The following is a 20,976-nucleotide window of genomic DNA, read 5'->3' on the forward strand; positions in this document are numbered from 1 at the left end:
ACCCTCCCCGCCATTGAGCATATCTACATGGAGCGTTGTCAAAGGGAAGCTCCTTGAAGGTGTGCTCAATGGACATATATGTTGTCAGGACCTCCCACCACCTAGATTATGCTCTCTTCTCGCTGCTGCCACCTGGAAGAGAGTACAAGAGCCTCAGGATTCACACCAGCAGGCTCAGGGGCAGTTATTACCACTCAGCTATTAGACTCTTCAAACAGAGGGGATTACTACACTCTACTTCACTTGCCCCACCACAACCAATGCCTCACTCTCAAGGACTCCTCATCTCATGTTATCAATTTTTTTTGCTATTTTATTTATTAATTACATTTTTTTTTGTTTTTGATCAAATTGTTGTCTTTAGCAGACTGGTTGTCCACCCTGTCAGGTGTGGTATTACGGATATTGGATTCACTGATTATGCCCACAAGAAAACAAATCTCAGCATTATATATAGTGACATATATGCACTTTGATAATATACTTATTTTGAACTTTGTACATGATGGAAAACATAGATTATTTCTTTTAACTTAGACGGCACCTCACAGAGAAAATAGACTTCAGTTATAAAATTTATCGTCAATGTACCAGCACAGCCATTGGTCACTTGAGAAAAGGCAGCAAATATGGAAACAAACAGATAGTTTAATGAGCACCGTTGTTCCCTGTCCACCAACGTACTTCTGCGATAGAGACTACCTACAACAGGTATCTCAAGACAATGCAATGATACCATTAATGCTGCCTCCAAATCCACATATCATTCTCAATTCCAAAGAATTGCCAGGGAAGAAGAAGAAGAATTAAACCCACATTGATGCACTTAAAGCAAGGCGTTTTGTAGACATGGTAGATTCATTCAAAAGAGATCCTTTTCCCTATAGCCTGATGTAGGAGAGCCAAGTCTCCAAGGTTTCTAGACCTGTACAAGAGTTCAAGAGTGGTATCAGTGTACTGTCTAATCAGGAAGTAAGCAGGACTTCCAAATAAGCTCTCAAAGGAATTCTTGAGATTCAACACAGAGATGAGGTAGGTAAAGTCACAATGTGATGCAGCAATATACTGTATCTCATGGCCACCCATGCTTGGTCAAGATCATTACTGTATTTCATACATGTACTATGGAATATCTTGACATTGTGAATGCAAGTATTTATGTCTAAGGCCATATAATCAAGTGCCCAGGGAATCGTGTTTAATCTGCATCCTGCCAGATTAATGAACAGTTAAGAGTGGAATACCATAAAACCACAGCAAACTGGAAAATTAATCCCACAATTTGTCTTGACTGTTTAAACAGTCCAAAGGTCTTCTGACAGCAGAACTCCTTTGAAGAGTTTACTTTATTGTTGCAAATCAATGATGATTGATGATGTGATAATATTGATGTAATAGGAATAACTTAACATACAGTATAAATGAAAGTGCTTACTGCTGTGTTATGCACTTCTGATTTTTATAGATCAAGCATATTGTGGCATTAGGCCTCAGATGCATTGTCAGTTCCTGCTCCTAACAAGTAATTCTAGGAACATTAACATTGAAAGTGTCCAGTAAACAAGAGTTCCAAATAGGAACTACATATCTGAGATATTGTGCTACAGTAGATGCGTTGCTACAACCCGGTGATAATTCACCAGAATAATTCCTAGGACATAGAAATATTGCTTTGCAAATACACAGCAGAGGCAAACATAGGATTAAATATAAAACCTTCTGTGTTATTTGCTGTCAGAGCAATTCATTTACCCAGTAAGAGCTAATAATAAATAACTAGTCCATAAAACAAATCCATTGGCAAAGCAAAATAAATTAATGTTATTTGGAGATGATTCACCCATTGATGTAATTTACCATTCAAATGAACTGTTAAATCCGCTTGCTGTTGATGCGTCCCTTTAAAGGCCTAAGTATTTTTAGATCCAAAAGCCTGAAATACACATGATATAAAAAATTATGGTGTAGATTACTGATATTAAGTGACTAGAAGAACATTTAACAGCATTCTGCTCCTGAAGAGGCCACTTAATCTCAGAAGTTAAAGAAATGAGTGTCATGAACGAATCTGAAAGTGAACACTTGAAAACATTGTAATTTCACAAACTCAGACCATTGTTAACTACAAGAGGCCAGCAGTACAGTGTGTAAGTTTGTTTCCCTGGGACTCACCATTCTGCTTTTTTAATGTTAACTTAATTTCTGAATCATGCGTTAAGCAGCTGTATGTAGATATCCTACCGCATAACTTAAGAACCCTCTTTCAGAGAAGTACTTTCAGAACCTCTTCATTATTTCCGTTCTTCTGTTCTTTTTTTGGGTGCAACCTCTGCTTTAAATAGCAACACTGTCGCCTGTGTTATATGGTTTCAGGCTGCTAAGATTTACTTGGTTCTACATCTAGCTGCTGTAATATATTCTCATTAAAGGGACAGTGTCTGAAACTGCTCAGTTGTCAGAATCACTAAACCATAAGGCAGTGACTAATTCAATATCCCTTCTGGTAGTTTACCTCTTGCATGGTGAGGGAGAGGATATTCTAATTGCTGCCAGTTCCTCTGTACAATAAAAAAAGAAGAAAATATCAGCCAGGATTCCTATTCCCTCTTGGCTATTTTGGGAAGTGAACTTGAACAGATTTTAGTCAATTTAGGAAATGAAGAATGGGTGTCATATCAAGCATCAAAGGGCAGTGTTCTGGGAGACTTGTATCATATCAGATATGGTTGCGGAGGGGACCAAAACAAAGCTGGAAAGTGTAAAATAATAAAAATGTGAGAGATTTGGAATTTTTATTCTGTGACTCTGAGGCTTGCCGCCAGGATGATTGTATCTGAGGCTTGCCACTGTTTGCAGATGGCTATGTCTTGCAGAACACCCAAGTCAGTGACCGTATCAGGGACTTTTGGAGTCACATCACTGTAAAAGCTTAATGCAGCTATGAGTTGTAGGCCAGGATTACGGTGATGGGGCATGATGTGGGGACACTTGTATCTTAGGATTTCCTGAAGGATATTAACGAACTCCACTGTTTATAATCAGCAAGTTTAAATCAGTGCAATTACATGAATTTGAGCCAAGCAATTAGGCCATAAATTTAAAAAATACCTCCACTGAAGTGTAGCATTACCCTACTCCTCATCCTCAGTTTCTTCCCCTGGAGCATTGTGACTCACTGGTATACAAGTGCCAAATGTATTTCAATACATCCCACTCAAATTGCTCTTGACAGTAGTTGTAAGCAAGCTATTTAATGATAGAGATTTATCATATAAGGTCCACAAATTTCCTCTTGCAAGCAGGAGCCTCTTTCTTCCAGGGAATGTACTTCATACCATAATAAAATCAGAACATGAATGACATTGTCCTCACATAGGAGTGAAACGATCTTCATGTTTCCTTACAATACAGTATTTACAAAATATTGATATGTCACTGATGCTCCATCTGCAATTATTTCATTACAGTTGGCAGCATTTGGCTGTGAACATCTTCTTGCACCAGAAGACCAATAAGTTTTCAACAGACCAAGGGGGTGTGGGTTGTTTGGGGGGAAGGGGATGTCTTTTACCAAGCTGATGATCTTACAGCAGTCATACCTAGCATTAGCCTGTAAGGTCAGCCATGATCACAAAACAAATCCTGGCTCATCTAATCTAAATATAACATTTGCCTCGAGGTTGTCAAAGTTAATTCTGATTGTGTATACCATCAAATTCAGCCCACCACCTTATCTGAATATTTCTGATCTTAATTCAGTAGAGTAATGGTAAAAGAAAACCCTACCAGTTATTCACTGCCACTCTCCAGAACTTGTATGTTCACATCTAAATGTTAATTTTATTCATGTAGTGTACTATGCAAAATTCTTAAGCACATATAAATAGCTAGGGTGCCTAAGACCTTTGCACAGTACTGCATTTGTCAATGGGGGAGCAGAGAGCAAGTTTGTAAATCTGGCAGGAGCAAAAGATGTTGGGAATGGTGAGGGTGGACTGCCACAGGAGGGGTGTGGGACAGGTGGCAGGGGAGGAGCGCCAGGTGGTGGGGGGTTGCACGGGTGCAGACACACCCAACCCTGAGACACCAAGCAAGGTCATTTGATGCCAAACAATTGGTTTATTGATAAACAAGAGAAAATCTGCAGGTGCTGGAAATCCAAGCAACAAACTCAAAATGCTGGAGGAACTCAGCAGGCCAGGCAGAATCTATGGAAAAAAGCACAGTTGATGTTTCGGGCTGAGACCCTTCAGCAGGAATGGAGAAAAAAGGCTGAGGAGTAGATTGAAAAGGTGGGAGAGGGGGAAAGAAACACAAAGTGATAGGTGAAACCAGAAGGGGAAGGGATGAAGTGAAGTGCTGGGAAGTTGACTGGTGAAAGAGATACAGGGCTGGAAAAGGGGAGTCCGTTAGGAGAGCACAGAAGACCATGGAAGAAAGAAAAGGGGGAAGGAGCACCAGAGGGAGGCAATGGGTAGACAAGGAGATAAGGTGAGAGAGGGAAAAAGAGATGGGGAATAGTGAAGGGGTCGGGGGGGGTGGGGGGAGAATAACACCAAAAGTTCGAGAAATCAATGCTCATGCCATCAGGTTGGAGGCTACCCAGATGGAATATAGGGTGTTATAACCTGTGTGTGGCCTCATCACGACAGTTGAGGAGGTCATGGATGGACATATTGGAATGAGAATGAGAAATGGAGTTAAAATGGATGGTCACTAGGAGATCCTACCTCTTCTGCCGGATGGGGTGTAGATGGTCAGTGAAACAGTCTTCCAATCTACATCGGGTCTTACCAATATAAAGGAGGCCACACTGGGAGCACTGGAAATCCAAAGCAAAGGGTCTCGAACCTGAATTGTTGACTTAGTTTCTCTGCTCACGGATGTGGCCTGTACTGTTGAATATATCCAGCATTTCCTGTTGTTAATTCTTCCCATAGATTGTCCCTAGTTAGTAGTTAAACCCATGCAGACTTAAAGGGTGAGGTGTCTAATGGGAATTGATGGTATTCATCAATGGACAAAAATCATTTCTAATGAAACAGTGGTAGGACCATTTATTGCAAAAGGTCCATGCTAATTCCTAGTTTTGTGTCTACCCAACATTATTTTCAGCAGCAGTTGAAAGTGGCCACGGATGTATTTCAATTGAAACATATAAACATGACATAACAGGCCATTTAGCCTATTGAGACCATGAACTCCCTAATTAAACTGATCCTACCTTAACACCATTCTCTCCATTTTCTATCAATTCCTTTCAGGTTCCATCGTTTACCTGTGCACTAGCGGCAATTTGTAATGGCCACTTTGTTGGGACAGGGGAGGAAACTGGAACACCTGGAGGAAGCCGAAACAATCAAAGAGAGAATGTTCATATTTCATACAAACAAAACACTCGAGGTCAGGATTGAATCCATTTCTCTGACACTGTGAGGTAGTAACTCTATTACCTGAATCACCATGCGGTCTTCTTCAGAAGTGGAAGGAAAAGTAGCTCGAACAGAATGAAGGAACAGGGAACTGGGTCAAACAGGAAAGCAGGGCATGGGATCGGAGTGCTGGCGAGCTACTGGAGTGAGAGATCGGAGATCTGGGTGAAGGATTGGAGAGCTTTGTGAGAGATTGGAAAGAAAAGTGAGAGAACTGAAGGATTAAATAGCTGGGTATGAGATTCAGAATCAGGATGAGATTCCGATGAGTATGGTGAGAGATCAGAGCACCAGGTGAGGGTTCAGAGAGTCACGTGAGGGATTAGGGAGCACTGTGAGGAATCAGAAAGAGGGGTGAAGCATTAGAGAACTGGATTAGGGATTGAAAGAAGGAGTGAAGAAGGATCAGAACGCCTGGTGAGAAGTGGGAGAGCATGGTGAAGAATTGAAAAGCAGATTAGGAGACCAGAGAGTCGGGTGAGAGATTAGAACACCTATTGGGGGAAATAGCTACCAGTGGGATTCAAAGATCAAAGTAAAATTCTTATCTAAATAAATATATTTCACCATATACAACCCTGAAAATGATTTTTTTGTGGGCAATCACTGTAAGCACAAGAAACGCAATGGAGTCAATGGAAGTCCACACCCAACAAGTCAAACAATAACCAATGTGCAAAACAAAACAACAAACTGTGCAATACAAAGAGAAAAAGGGGAAAAAATATAAATAAATAAATAAACAAACAAACAAGCAAGCAAGCAATAAACAAGATGATAACATAAAACGAAGGGTCCTATAAAGTGAGTTCACAGATTGTAGACTTTTTTGTTCAAGGGCACTGATATTTTCATACCAGCTCATGATGCAACCAGTCAATATAAAAGTTTGTCAAAGCTTTGGATGACATATCGAATCTTTGCAAACTTCTCAGAAAGTGGCCGAACTTTGTGCTTTCTCCATTAATTACACTGACGTGCTGTACCCAGGACAGATTCTCTAAAATGATAACATGGCTAAAATGATGACATGAAGGAATTTAAAGTTGCTGACCCTCTCCATATTTGATCCCCCAATTAGGACTGGCACATGAACCTCCAGTATGCTCCACTTGAAGACAGTAATCATCTCCTTGGTCTTGCTGACATTGAATGAGAGGTTGTTGTTGTGGCACCACTCAGTCAGATTTCCAGTCACCCTCCCATATGTCACCACCTTTGATTCGGCCTATGATGGATTGGTGAATAAAGTGAGGAATCAGAACACTAGTGCATTCCCCAAAGTATAGGTGCAGAAAAGTCAGGACCTGTGCTGGATTTTGGAGCTGTCCCAAGATGCTTATCAATAGAATAATTACCTTGCAAGTCCACAGGATAAACTACTTAATATTAAATCTATATAAACATAATATTAATATGAATCTGAGAAATGCACAAATAATGTGCTTTTGTTTGGATAAATCCTGGAAACAAGAGCATAAATAACATAGGTGCCCCTTGATTAACCTGATTTAGGAAATAGGTTGATGTTGATGTCAAGGAATCAGCAAAAAATTAGCTCCTTAAATTATGTCACAGATTGTTTTAGTGGGATTGCTTAGATACCCTGTACGTTAATAGTAGAGAGGTTGCTAGGGAACCATCTGATATAATTTTCAGGCTGAGTGAGCAAACAGGGGACAATTACTTATATTTCTACAGAATGGAAGTAGATTAATAAAATTACAGCTCCAGTTTTAAAATGGAGTAGTAATTTGGCAGATGGGGTAGTTGAGAGGGATGGGATGAAGAAGTTTGTGAATTGGGTGGATTGAAGAAGTGGCTAAAAGAAAAGCTCGTATTTATTTAGTTCCTTTCACATCCCTTTAAGGATAGTGCAGGGCACTTTAAATGTAATGAAGTTGGTCACCTTTATAATGTTGGAAATATGGCAGCCAATGTGTGCATAGCAAATAAATTTGTCAATAGCCAAATCTGTTTTAATGATATTGATCGAGGATCATTATTAGCCAGGATCTCTGGCAGACTTTTTGAAACAGGGATCACATACATCAATCTGAGAGAACAGGCCAGTAAATTTCCCAACACCATGGAGATCAATTTATAACCGCAAAGGCACATTATAGTGTAGTTGCATAACCTACTTTCAATGTTTCAACCATTTTCAGTGCCTCAGTTGTGTTCTAGTATAAAAAGCTTCATTCAGTATGTTAAGCTGCAGAGGCAAACCAGGAATGTAGTACTATTCACTGGAATGATTTTAAGATTTCCACAGAAATTCAGAGTGTCTATTGAGCACTGCATGATAAGTAATAGTGTGGTGTGCAAATAGGTTATCAGATTTACATGGAGATCCAACATTCTGTTTATCCCCTTTAAAGCACTTCTTGCTACACTCCCTGAAGCAGCCCATTTTCTGTTTACCAGTGGAATTGTGAATCGATTTATCGGATGCCATGTACTCTATTTTCCTCTTACACTTCTGTCAGATTAAATCCCATATGTATACTAGTAAATGCCATTACATTATCAGTAGTCTAGCTGTCAGCTGTGTGAAATTTGGAAAATGCCAGCCTTTTAGACAAAGGATCCTGAGGAATGACCTGATATCTGATATCACCATGATTGAGGTGTTTTTCACAATGCTGAAACCAGACATGTTGCATAAGGACATTGCCAGGTGAATCCAGTCAGCAACAGGGATAGACTGGCCACAAGGTTTTAGCATATTAAATTCATTTAACAAGGAGTGAGGTGATCATTTTAGATCATCCTGGATAACCAGATGAAATGGTTAACAGAATTTCCTGAGCCGAAGCTAGGAAGTCCAAAGTTGGCCAGAACGTTGCTAGAAAGTGCAGTCCCTACAACCTCCACATCACAGATACAGTATTTGCCAGAATGCAACTGAAAGTTCAGTCTAATTAAAAGAGAAACAAACTTTGGAGTTAATGTGATGGTTGTAAAACCTGCACACAGCTGCTAGCTGATTAGAGCCATCTGATGATTGGGGACTACTGGCAAATTTCCATTTTGCAGTATATCTGAACCCTTTTTCACCTTTAATCATTGGTAAAGGTGTCATTGATTGGAATGGAGTTTTCGCATAAATTGTTTGGTTTGACTTGTTTATACAAGTGATGCCTAGTGAGGAAAACAAAGCGCATCAAAGCAGCACATAGCTGTGGGAAAACCAAGCTACGAACTTCAAGGTCAAAAAAATGCCAGACATAATTGCTTTATTTTTTTCCTACAATCTGTAATCAAAAGGTTCAGCATGTGTTGGAAAATTACAAGCACATTGCAAATAAGTTATACCATTCCTTTGTGGACTTGGACTTGTGGCCTTTGTATTTTCCAGGTTTTTTTAAATTATTATCTTGAAGTTTCTAATTTGTACTGGATTACTGATGAGGAATCCTCCACCCATCTCAGTACATGTTGTAAGTCTACAAGAAACTAAAAGCAAATCCTAACCTGTATTCAGTTGAATTCAGTGAAAATTCCCTTCTTGTAAATCACTTCTGGATTACTCATACAATCTGGGAACCTTGACCTAGAAGTTACTGCACTTCACATTTTTTTCAAATTATATTAATATTGGGAGTCAGTTGTTGGTGATTTTTTTATTTCAAAGATAAAGTTTATCATAATTTATACATATTACACAGTGCAAAAACTTTTTTACATTCTTAATGCTATTTGGTCAATCCATTCGATAGTGTTAACACTTTATTAAAACATGGCACCATTGCCACTCATACGACCCCGCTGGGATGATACATCCTTTCAGTGTTTGAGGGGCTTCACGAAATATTACCGAACAGAATTGTTGTTGGGCTCTGCTGAAGCTGAAATTGGTGGTTTTAGTCCAGTGGTCCCCAACCTCTGGGCCACGGACCGATACCAGGCCACGAAGCATGCAGGGGTGCAGTGGTAGCCAGAGCATACCCAGCACATCTTTAAGAAAAAAGCCAAAATTAACAAGCTAATTAATTAGGTGCTGCCAGAATCCAGTCTTCATTAGAGGAACTGAGGTGGAGAGGGTCAATAACTTTAAATTCTTCAGCATTAAGGATCGATGTTTCTCTCTCTGAAAAGTGTCAGAGGATCTGTCCTGGGACCAGCACGTAACCGTCATTACAAAGAAAGCATGGCAGCACCTATACTTTATTAGAAGTTTGTGTAGATTCAACATGTTACCTCAATCCTGACAGGCCTGTCTTTTCAGCCTGTCTGGGCTGGCGTTTAAATTTACCAAACAATGGAACAGCTAAAGGCTCCAGCGCCCTGGAAAGAGGAGTGAATATCACGTAGAGCAAGTGAAATCGACAATCGCCTCTGATCTGGGCTGACATTTACGTGCCGGGCGGCACCTAATTAATTAGCTTGTTTATTTTTGGCTTTTTTCTTAAAGATCTGCTGGGTGCGCTTCGGATACCGCTGTACCCCTGCATGCTTCACGGCCCGGAGGTTGGGGACCACTGTTTTAGTCCATTTGATGTGTCACATGTTCTTCAAGATCCAAGCAACAGCAAAGTGTGATTTTTACAGTTTTCTCTTAAAGGGACATACCATGATACAAGCAAAATACTTTCATCTACAGTTGTTATTAAATGAACAGGAGCTTCAATAAAAAAAAATGTTGTATTGTGAGAGCCATTCCTTGTGGTCTGAAGGGTTAGATAGTGTGGTAAACCATATATATATGTTGTAACTGGGTTACCTGTCTGGACATGCCTGGACACACCCCTCTGCTGACTGCTCCTGTGGCTCCTCCCAAAGACTCCTGAATAAAGGCGATTGTGTCACTGCTCCTCCCTCAGTCCGGGGCAGATACTCAGCATGGACGTTGGACCATTTACTGTTAATAAAAGCCTTTCAGTATTTACTCAACTTCCAGTCTTTTGGAGTAATTGATAGTGCATCAGATAGGTTGATATTGACAGAACTTGTAGGAGACATGCTATTTGTGCATGGTCTCCACGGGAACTCTCCAGGTACTCCTGGTGAGAGGTTGCCGGGAAAATCTCTATAAGGATTTTGATGCAGTTTATGTATGTCACCAGTGGAAGCTACAATACATGTCTGTGAATGCAATACATGCCTGGTTCTATGGGTTAAGGAAAGTAGATGAATCCTACTCTCCTCAAATTTTGAGTTTGAATGCCCTCTGACCACCCCAACGTCAGCAACAGTTTGGAATGATAGTGAGATGAGATATCGGAGACTGACCGTGACCCTAATTCTGTGGGTGTAAGAGTCAAAGCATGAGTGTGAGGCTGTGAACTGGGCACTGGAGGTCAGAGATTTCAGTAAGGATAGCTTGAGTGTTGGTCCTTTAAATAGCCAAGTTTCAGTGGAAACTACATTAGTAAAAGTTGACTTCATTTTAGTAAAGGACTGTCATTTTTAAGAACAGTGAGGTTGAAAAGCTCATCTCAGCTGGATTTTGTATTGATGCTATTTTGGGAAAATTGACACCGGAAATTATCTGTGGGGGGTAGTGAATATCTCGCTAAAAATTAAGGGATATGTTTCCAAATTGGTGCCAAAACCACTAAGTATATGTGCAGAGTTGCTCTAAGGGTTAACCTAGTTCTCAGCAGCGCTGTACCTCTGTTTTGAAGATGTGTGAGTGACCTCTTATTCTCTTGACTAAATTTTACAGTTTTTATCCTTAGGCTGCTAATGCCATGTTGAGATCTGCTCCACTAGAACAGACTATGAACTGAACTCGATACATCCTGCCTGTATAATCCTATTTCTCACTTTAATTCATCCTGTAAACTGTGCTATTATGTAGGTTGGTCTTCAGCCTTTAGTAAAAGAGATTTCCTCTTGTTTGTGAATGACAAGGATTTCCATTTGGAAATATTTGCAATTCCATTGCTGTGAAGTTAAAATTAGTTTCTTGCCTTCAATATAATTCATTCTTCTCGCATTTGCATTTGCCTTTCACTTGAAAAAGTGACAAATGCTTTTGCTATTAGGGGTTGCAGTATGCTGTTTTTCCACCGGGAGCTCCAGCTGTAGAACGATCTCAAAGAATCCCTTGTTACCTCAGCTGCTATCTATCATTTTCCTGGGCTTCATTATACCAGTAAAAATATTCCTTATGGATTATCCCAGCACTAGTGAGCTTAACTATAATTCTTTCTCATGCAACATAATTGTATCGACATAAGAATACAATGCTTGAGACAGCAGAGTTTGTCTAATTTTTAGAACTCAATTACTGACTGCCTAATGATACAATTTGTATTTTCTTGGGATATTGAGCAATTATTTTAAATCTCCTACCAAGGACTTTGTCCCTGCTCAGACTTAACAAGCTTGCCACCAAAGTTGATATGTCATTTGATTGGAAACTTAAAATCTGTACAGCGGTGCTGAGAGAATAAACTAGCTCATATTGTGTGTAATGAAGGACATTAAGGACAAGGTCTATTTGGGAAGCAGTACTGCAAAATTTCTGCAGTTACTCTGATACGATGGCAGAAGAACAAAGTGGCATCTTAAGACATTTCTCCAGAGGTTCTGTCAATTTTCATTGGACCATGCAAGAAATTGTTTTTGCTTCCTGATTCTAATGATCCAATCTACATAAACTCATGAGGCTCTCGCCTGGTTTAAATGGGAATCCAAAAGCAAAATGCATCAGATGCTGGAAATTTGAAGTAAAATCAAATTTGGCAATATCTCTGGAGACAGAAAATAATGCTGTCATTTCAGGTAAATGGCCTTTCATCAATTCTCCATGCACACTGCCTGACAAACACAGAGCATTTGCATCGCTTTCAATCTTATTCCTGCTTTTATCAAACTCCTCAACCACAAACAAATGCACAAAGGTGTAGATCAGAAATAGAAAGGAAGTGTTGAGTTCTGAATGTGGGGACCTTGTTCATTTTTATTTCATTATTGCTGAACCATCTAGCTCCTCGGGCAGGTCATGTTAAAATACTTGTAGTACACTCACTTTCTCATTAAGGTTGATTAATTCATATTAACCAAGTTTCAGTATCTCAATGACCAGACACATACATGCTGAGCCATTTGGAAAGACGTAATGTTCACTGCGAGCTCCACATATTCTAATTAATTTACAGGCTGATTTCTGCATTGTGTCGATAAAATCTTGTCCTTTCAATGACCTTGCACTTACTTGCTTCTGCTCCACAAAGCCGTACTTTTAAAATAGAAAGTGTAGTTGGTATCTGGAATGAACAGTTAAAAACATTTAGTTTGAATGAGCAAGTCAATGGTGGATTGGGAATTAAAGCAGGCAAATTGGACCAATAAAGACAGGTGTGATGAGGGACGTAAACGTGATGGGCCACAGTGTGTTTCCTGGCTGTACAACTCCATGACTGCATGATGAGCAGGGAAGTGAATGTGTCCTTTTGATTTTTTTGGAGAATAAGACTGGATAATTTCAATTAGCCTTGTGCTGCTTCCAATTCAGCAGGTGTGATAATGCAAAATCAATTCAGCTTGCAACAGGCGATGATGCATAATTAATTAGATTGAAATAGATTTTCAAGTGATCACATTGATATGACTAGATTTGACCATTTAAAAAGCTGTAGATTATATTTTACAATTATATGTTTCCAAAGTTGGCAGCCAAAACAAGACCATGACAGTAGCTGGATGGGGTCCATCATTAACTAAATATTCCGGTTAACCCAGGCAACCTGTTCATACTCTATACCTTCACAGTATGGTCCGGGTCAATTTTGACCCGGCCCAAGAATCCCCTCATAACACGAGGACATCTGCAGATGCTGGAATTTCAAGCAACACACAAAAAATGGTGGTGAACGCAGCAGGCCAGGCAGCATCTATAGGAAGAGGTACAGTCGACTTTTCGGGCCGAGTCCCTTCTTCAGGACTAACTGAAAGAAGAGATAGTGAGAGATTTGAAAGTGGGAGGGGGAGATCCAAAATGAAATAAAATCTCCTCCTCCCCCACCCACTTTCAAATCTCTTACTATCTCTTCTTTCAGTTAGTCCTGACGAAGGGTCTCAGCCCGAAACGTCAACTGTACCTCTTCCTATAAATCCCCTCATAACAAGTGTCTATACCAAATTTTGAACCACAGATCTATTTAGAATGTATAAATAGCCTATCTGACATTAATAAATGGGTGATTAATCCTTAATTAATGTTTCAGTGATGTAAAATCCATTTCAATAGATAAGGGTCAAATTTGACACGGAACAGCCTCAATGTACAAAAATCTGTAGCACCTGTACAAAAGTATAACATTTTTAAATATTTTTCATTTCTGCATTTTTTGGGTCACTTTAGGAAAAGTCATCAAATTTCGGCTAAAAATGGCACTTAGGATGTTTTACTGCTATCAAATGTCAAAACGGGTCAAATTTGACCCAAACTGTATGTAAGAGTTAAAGATATTTACACATTTAGTTATTTCTTTCGGCTGGAAACTTAATAACAAAAATCAAAGAAATGGCAGATATATCGAGTCAATTGCTTGCTTCAATTTTCACTGCAGAAGGTTCTGTAAATATCCCTAAGTGAAACAGAGGATAATTCCAAATAATAATTAGAGACTTGTAAAACACACAATAGTGACTTTGGTTTAATCCAGACCACTAATGCTGTCTGTGTAGAGCTTACATGTTCTCCCTATGATCACATGGATTTCTTTCAGGTTCTCCAATTTCCTCCCACATTCCAAAGATGTGTACGTTAAAAGGTTAGTTGACCACTAAATTCTCCCTAGCACATAGATGAGAATTAGATTCTAGGAAGAATTGATGTGACTAATGGTGTGCTGTAGGGATCAGTGCTGGGTTCTCCTGTGACTAATGGTGTGCCACAGGAGTTGGTGCTGGGTCCTCTGTTGTTTGTCATCTATATCAATGATCTGGATGATAATGCGATCAACTGGATCAGCGAATTTGAGGATGGCACTAAAATTGGGGGTGTAGTGGACAGTGAGGAAGACTATCATAGCTTGCAGAGGGATCTGCATCAGCTGGGAAAATGGACTGAAAAATGGCAGATGCAGTTTAATGCAGACAAGTGCGAGGTTTTGAACTTTGGTAGGACCAACTAGGTTAGGTCTTACACAGTGAACGATAGGGCACTGAGGAGTGTGATAGGACAAAGGGATCTGTGAATACTGGTAAATAATTCATTGAAAGTGGCATCACAGGTAGACAGGGTCATAAAGAAAGCTTTTGGCACATTGGCCTTCATAAATCAAAGTAAAGAGTACAGGAGATGGGATGTTATGTTGAAGTTTTATAAGACATTGGTGAGGCCTAATTTGGAGTATTGTGTGTTGATTTGGTCACCTACCTACAGGGAAGATGGAAACAAGGTTGAACTAGTGCAGAGAAAATTTACAAGGATGTTGTTGGGTCCGGAGAATCTGAGTTATAAGGAAAGATTGAATGGGTTAAGACTGTATTCTTCAGAGGAGATTTGATAGAGGTATACAAAATTATGAGTATAGTTAGGGTAAATGCAAACAGGTTTTTCCCACTGAGGTTGGGTGGGCTGCAACCAGAGGTCATGGGTTAAGGGTAAAAGGGGAGAGGTTTAAGGGGAAAATGAGGGGAAAGTTCTTCACTCTAAGGGTCATGAGAGTGTGCAATGAGCTACCAGCACAAGTGGTCCATGAAAGTTTGAGTTCGATGCTTAAAAGAAGTTTGGATAGGTACATGGATCGTCACGGTATCAATGGATATGTCCCAGTGCAGGCCGATAGGAGTAGGCCGTTTAAATGGTTTTGAAACGGACCAGAGGGCCACTTCTCTATGACTCTATGACTCTATGAATGTGAGGGAAATTAACTGATTTAAGGGAGGATAGGATTTGGGACAACATTTTGTTACTATATAGGACATTGGTGAGACTGCACGTGGAGTGTTGTGAACAATTCTGGCTGCTATATGATAGGAAGCATGTGATTAAGCTAGTGAGGATGCAGAAATGATTCAGAAAGATGTTGGTGGGACTGGAGAGTTTGGCTTATAAAGAGGGATTCTTTTCCTTGCAGCCAAGGAGACTGAGGGATGAACTTACAGAGTGTTTTTTTAAATCATGTGGGGCACAGATAAGATGGATGTTTACAGCCTTTTGCTCAGAATCAGTAAAGTATACAACTAGAGGACAAAGATAAGTGGGAAAATTTTTAAGTTGATTTGAGAGGCAAGTAAAGGGGCTTTGTGTGTCATAGGAGATGGAAGATCTCTGGCTGTGTTCCCAGAGACCCAAGATCTTTGGGAACAGAGCTTGGAAATAGTGACGCAATGGACTTTTAACATCGTAATCAGCGAGTTGTTTGTTATGTATCCCCTTTCACTGTGAAATGGAGACATCTCTTTCTCCCTTGTTAGGGAGAGAGAGCCTGTGGTATGTCAAATGCTGGGTGAACGAGTAGTCTTTGGGGTACTGTAAGTCTGCGTCTTCGCCATTGCTTTGCTGCACGCTTGAGTGCTCGGTGGTGGGTGCCAATGCTTTTTTTGCTGGTGGGAGAGGGGGGATCATTGTTCTGCTGCTGCTTACGCACGGGAGGGAGGGGAACTGGGGGTCTGTGGGTTTCTAACATTTAACTGTCATTCATTCTGTGGGAGCACTCCTCTGTTTTTGTGGATGGTTGCAAAGAAAAAGCATTTCAGGATGTGTATTGCATACATTTCTCTGACATTAAATGCACCTTTGAACCTTCGAGCATTCACAGAATTCACAGAGTGTGGTGGGTATATGGAATGAGTTGCCAGTGAAGATAGTAGAGGTGGGTATAATTATAATGATAGAAAGATATTTGGATAGATACATGGATAAGAAATATTAAGAGTGATATGGGACAAATGCAGGCCAATATTTCATTGGCACCATAGTCCGAATGGATAAGTTGGGCCGAAGGGCCTCTTTCAGTGCTATATCGATCTGTGACTGTAATAGTCTATCCAGATTACTGAGCACTGCTCTGGTCCTTTACTTAATAAAAGGATGTGATAGCATTGGAAGCACCAGGCTAATAAATCAAATGAGAGGGTTTCCCTGTCAAGACTGTCTAGGTAGTTTGGGTCTGTATTCCTTGGAGTTTAGAAGAATGAGAGTGAACCTATTCAAACATATACAGTAGTGTGCAAAAGTCTTAAGCACATGTACATAGCTAGGGTACCTAAGAGTTTTGCAAAGTACTGTAGTAATTTTATGTATTGCATTGACTGCTGCCGCAAAAAAAAAACAAATTTTGTGGCATATGTGAGTGATGATAAATCTGATTTTGATATGGGTCTCTATTGTGGACTGAGAGTGGGAAAAGGGGAAGGGGGAGATGAGGGAGCGGGAAGCCCAGAGAGACATTCTGTGGTGATCAATAAACCAATTGTTTGGAATCAAATGACCTTGCCTGCCGTCTCAGGACTGGGTGTATCTGCACTCATGCCATTTTTACCCATGGCACTCCTCTGTCACCTGTGCCACACCCTTCCCACAGCATTCCACCCTTGCAATTCTCAATATCCTTTGCTCCCACCAGGTTTACAAACTTGCGCTTCCCTCCACGTTGACATATACAATACCATGCAAAACACTTAGGGATGCTACCTATATGTTGTATATATGTGCCTAAGACTTTTGCATAGTACTACAAGTTCATAAGAGAGCTTGAGAGGATAGATATTGAGATGTTTTTGCTTATGGAAGACTCACAAACAAGTGGATGTAACTACAAAATAAGATGCCAGTCATTTAAAATTCAAGCTTTTTCTCAGAAGGTAGTGAATCTCTAGAATTCCCTGTCAGGGTATTGGAAGGCATATCATTACATTGATTCAAGGTGGTTGGATAAATAGTTAAAAAACTGGGGAATTCTGGGTTATGAAAAACTGTTACAGCCAAAAGATAAGCCCAGCATAGATCAGCAATGATTAGACTGGATGGTTTGCAGGTTTCAGGTCTTGCTGGCCTCCCTAACCCTAACCCTACTCCTGCTCCTGTTTTCATGTGTTCTTGTGTTTTCCCTGCTACCTGCACTTCTCAATTACAAACATGAGAGAAAAACTTGACAATCCCCTTCAAAAATTGCTGATGTTGCATTCAGTTTTCTAAATTCTGGAGTTCCTTTGCTAAATCTCAATATTTTCTTATTCTCTTTCAAAACACACAACTATATAGCTACTTGTGCTGTGTGCTACATGTAGTGCGATGTGTGCTGTTGGTAATGTATTTTTCAAATTTGCCCCGGAAGAACGCTATTTCGTTTGGCTATATTCCTGTATAGTTGAATGATAATTAAACTTGAACTTGAACAACTGCCTTTTAGTATCTCTTCATTTAGAGAATAGTTAGTTTTTGTCTGATAACATTCCTATGACGCACCTTGAAATGATTTATAGTATAAACACAATCTGTTACTGTTACTGTAGTTTGACTCAATATCTGATATTACACAAAGATAATACTTCAATTAACAACTGCGTCTGAATAGTCATATAAATGGCTGTGTTTAAGTAAACCTGATCTCACAACTTAGAAATCCACATGCCAATAAAGCTGCAGAATTTACATCAATAAATCTTATTAATTAGAGGATATTACTAGAAGAAATAAGCAAGATAACAATAGGTCATTAAAATCTAAATGGTTAATTTGCATCCATCATCTGACTCATGTGCAACCCTGCCTACTGGGCTGCACCTGACTCCAATCCTACATAACTCAGTTGAACAAAAGGATAGATAGTAGTGAACTCTGTTGGACTGTCAGACATCTCTCGCCATATAGCATTAAAACAAGTGTTCACCAAGTGTACACTAACTACCATGTGCCCATTTTCCCTGATCCTATTTTCTCTTCACATCCCCATCAACTTCCCCAGATCTTACCAAGCACCTACACACAAGGGGCTATTTGAAGTGGCCAATGAACCTACCAATGGAGTAACTTCAGAACCCTTTAAACAGGATAGAAATATGTCACCCATAATGCCAAAAGGCGGATGAAGTAGCAAAGAGGAATCAAAAAAAATCTAGCTCCATTGAAGTAAGTGAATCGACAGATGTAGAATAGACCCTTTCCGTTTTTATAATGGAAATTTATTTCACTTTAAGTTAGATTTCTTAATTTAATTGGTAATTAGTTTATATTACTGAGATACAGTGAAATCTTTATTTTGCATGCCATCCATACAAAACATTTCAAAATGTAAGTATATTAGCACAGCACATTGGAAAAGCAATAACAGAATGCAGACTATATTGTTACAGTTACAGAGAAAGTGCAGTGCAGGTAGACAATAAAATCCAAAGGCCATGACCAGGCAGATTGTGTGGACAAAGTTCATCCTTATCATAGAAGAAGCCTGTTCAATAGTCTTATAACAGTGGGATAGAAGCTGTCCTTAAGCCTGGGGTTTGGCTTTTGTATCCTCTGTCTAACGGAGGGGCAAAGAAGAAGAAACTTGCGGATAGGTCAGGTTTTTAATGAATTTGGCTGCTTTTCTGAGGCGTTGGGAAATGCAGATGGAGTCCATGAAGGAGACTGGTTTTTGTGTTGGACTGAGCTGTGTCCACAATTCTCTGTAATTTCTTGCTGTTTTGGATAGAGCAGTCAGCGTACCAGGCTGTAATACATCAAAATTGCAAACACGAGGAAATCTGCAGATGCTGGAAACTCAAGCAACACACACAAAATGCTGATGGAATGCAGCAGGCCAGGCAGCATCTATAGGAAGAAGTACAGTCGACGTTTCGGGCTGAGTCCCTTCGTCAGGACTAACTGAAAGAAGAGATAGTAAGAGATTTGAAAGTGGGAGGGGGAGGGGGAGATCCGAAATGATAGGAGAAGACAGGAGGGGGAGGGATGGAGCTAAGAGCTGGAATGTTGATTGGCAAAAAGGATACAGAATTGGAGAAGGGGGAGGATCATGGGACAGGAGGCCTAGGGAGAAAGAAAGGGGGAGGGGAGCCCAGAGGAAAAAAAGGGGAGGAATAAAAATAAATAAGGGTTGGGGTAAGAAGGGGAGGAGGAGCACTAATGGAAGTTAGAGAAATCAATGTTCATGCCATCAGGTTGGAGGCTACCCAGATGGAATATAAGGTGTTGTTCCTCCAACCTGAGTGTGGCTTCATCTTGACAGTAGAGGAGGTCATGGATTGACATATCAGAATGGAAATGGGACGTGGAATTAAATCGGAACAAGTGCTACACATGCCTTTACACTTCCTCCCTTTCCACCATTCAGGGCACCAGACAGTCCTTCCAGGTGAGGTGACACTTCACCTACGAGTTGGCTGGTGTGGTATACGATATCCGGTGCTCCCGTTACGGCCCTCTATATATCGGTGAGACCCGATGCAGACTGGGAGACCATTTCGCTGAACACCTACGCTCTGTCCACCAAAGAAAGCAGGATCTCCCAGTGGCCACACATTTTAATTCCACGTCCCATTCCCATTCTGATATGTCAATCCATGGCCTCCTCTACTGTCAAGATGAAGCCGCACTCAGGTTGGAGGAACAACACCTTATATTCTGTCTGGGTAGCTTCCAACCTGATGGCATGAACATTGATTTCTCTAACTTCCATTAATTCCCCTCCTCCCCTTCTTACCCCATCCCTTATTTATTTTTATTCCCCCCCCCACTTTTTCCCTCTGGGCTCCCCTCCCCCTTTCTTTCTCCCTAGGCCTCCTGTCCCATGATCCTCCCCCTTCTCCAACTCTGTATCCCTTTTGCCAATCAACTTTCCAGCTTCTTCCCTCCCCCTCCTGTCTTCTCCTATCATTTCGGATCTCCCTCTCCCCCTCCCACTTTCAAATCTCTTACTATCTCTTCTTTTAGTTAGTCCTGATGAAGGGTCTCGGCCCGAAACATCGACTATACTTCTTCCTATAAATGCTGCCTGGCCTGCTGCGTTCCACCAGCATTTTGTGTGTGTTGCATATATCTAAATTGGATGTTTTCTATGATGCAACCATAATAATTGGGGCTGTTCACCTTCAGAAACAGAAACAAGCTGTCTTTCTCTTACAAGCTGGTAAGTTATTTGACCCTTACCCTCACCTTATAAAAACAAAAAGTTAATAAAGATTGGTTTATCTCATGTAGCACTGTTGGCCTAAGTCAGGAGTTCCCAACCTGCGGTCCACGGACTCCTTAGTTAATGGTATGGCTCCATGGCATAAAAAAAAGATTGGGAACCCCTGGCCTAAGTCCATAGCATGGCTACAATGTAGTTAGCAGCAGATGAGTATATAGCACAGTTCCTTCCACTGGAAAGACTTGGTGAAAATAAAGAAAATGGGAATCACCGGAAATGTTTTCAAAGCAAGAATGAGCCATGGGTATGATCAACTCAGAACATTGCGTACATTTTCTAATAGTCATAGTACAAATAAGGATAATGAAATTATTCAGGGTTGATGGAAAGATTGAAGCAACAGAAAGATTACATTAAGTAAATAGGGCATTTTTCACTAGAAAATAGATTAGAATCAATATTATTGGTGTGTTTAAGATCCTAAAGAAACTAGATAATGTAAAAATAAC

This window comes from Mobula hypostoma, chromosome 1, assembly GCF_963921235.1.
Source record: "Mobula hypostoma chromosome 1, sMobHyp1.1, whole genome shotgun sequence".
Classification (NCBI taxonomy): Eukaryota; Metazoa; Chordata; class Chondrichthyes; order Myliobatiformes; family Myliobatidae; genus Mobula; species Mobula hypostoma.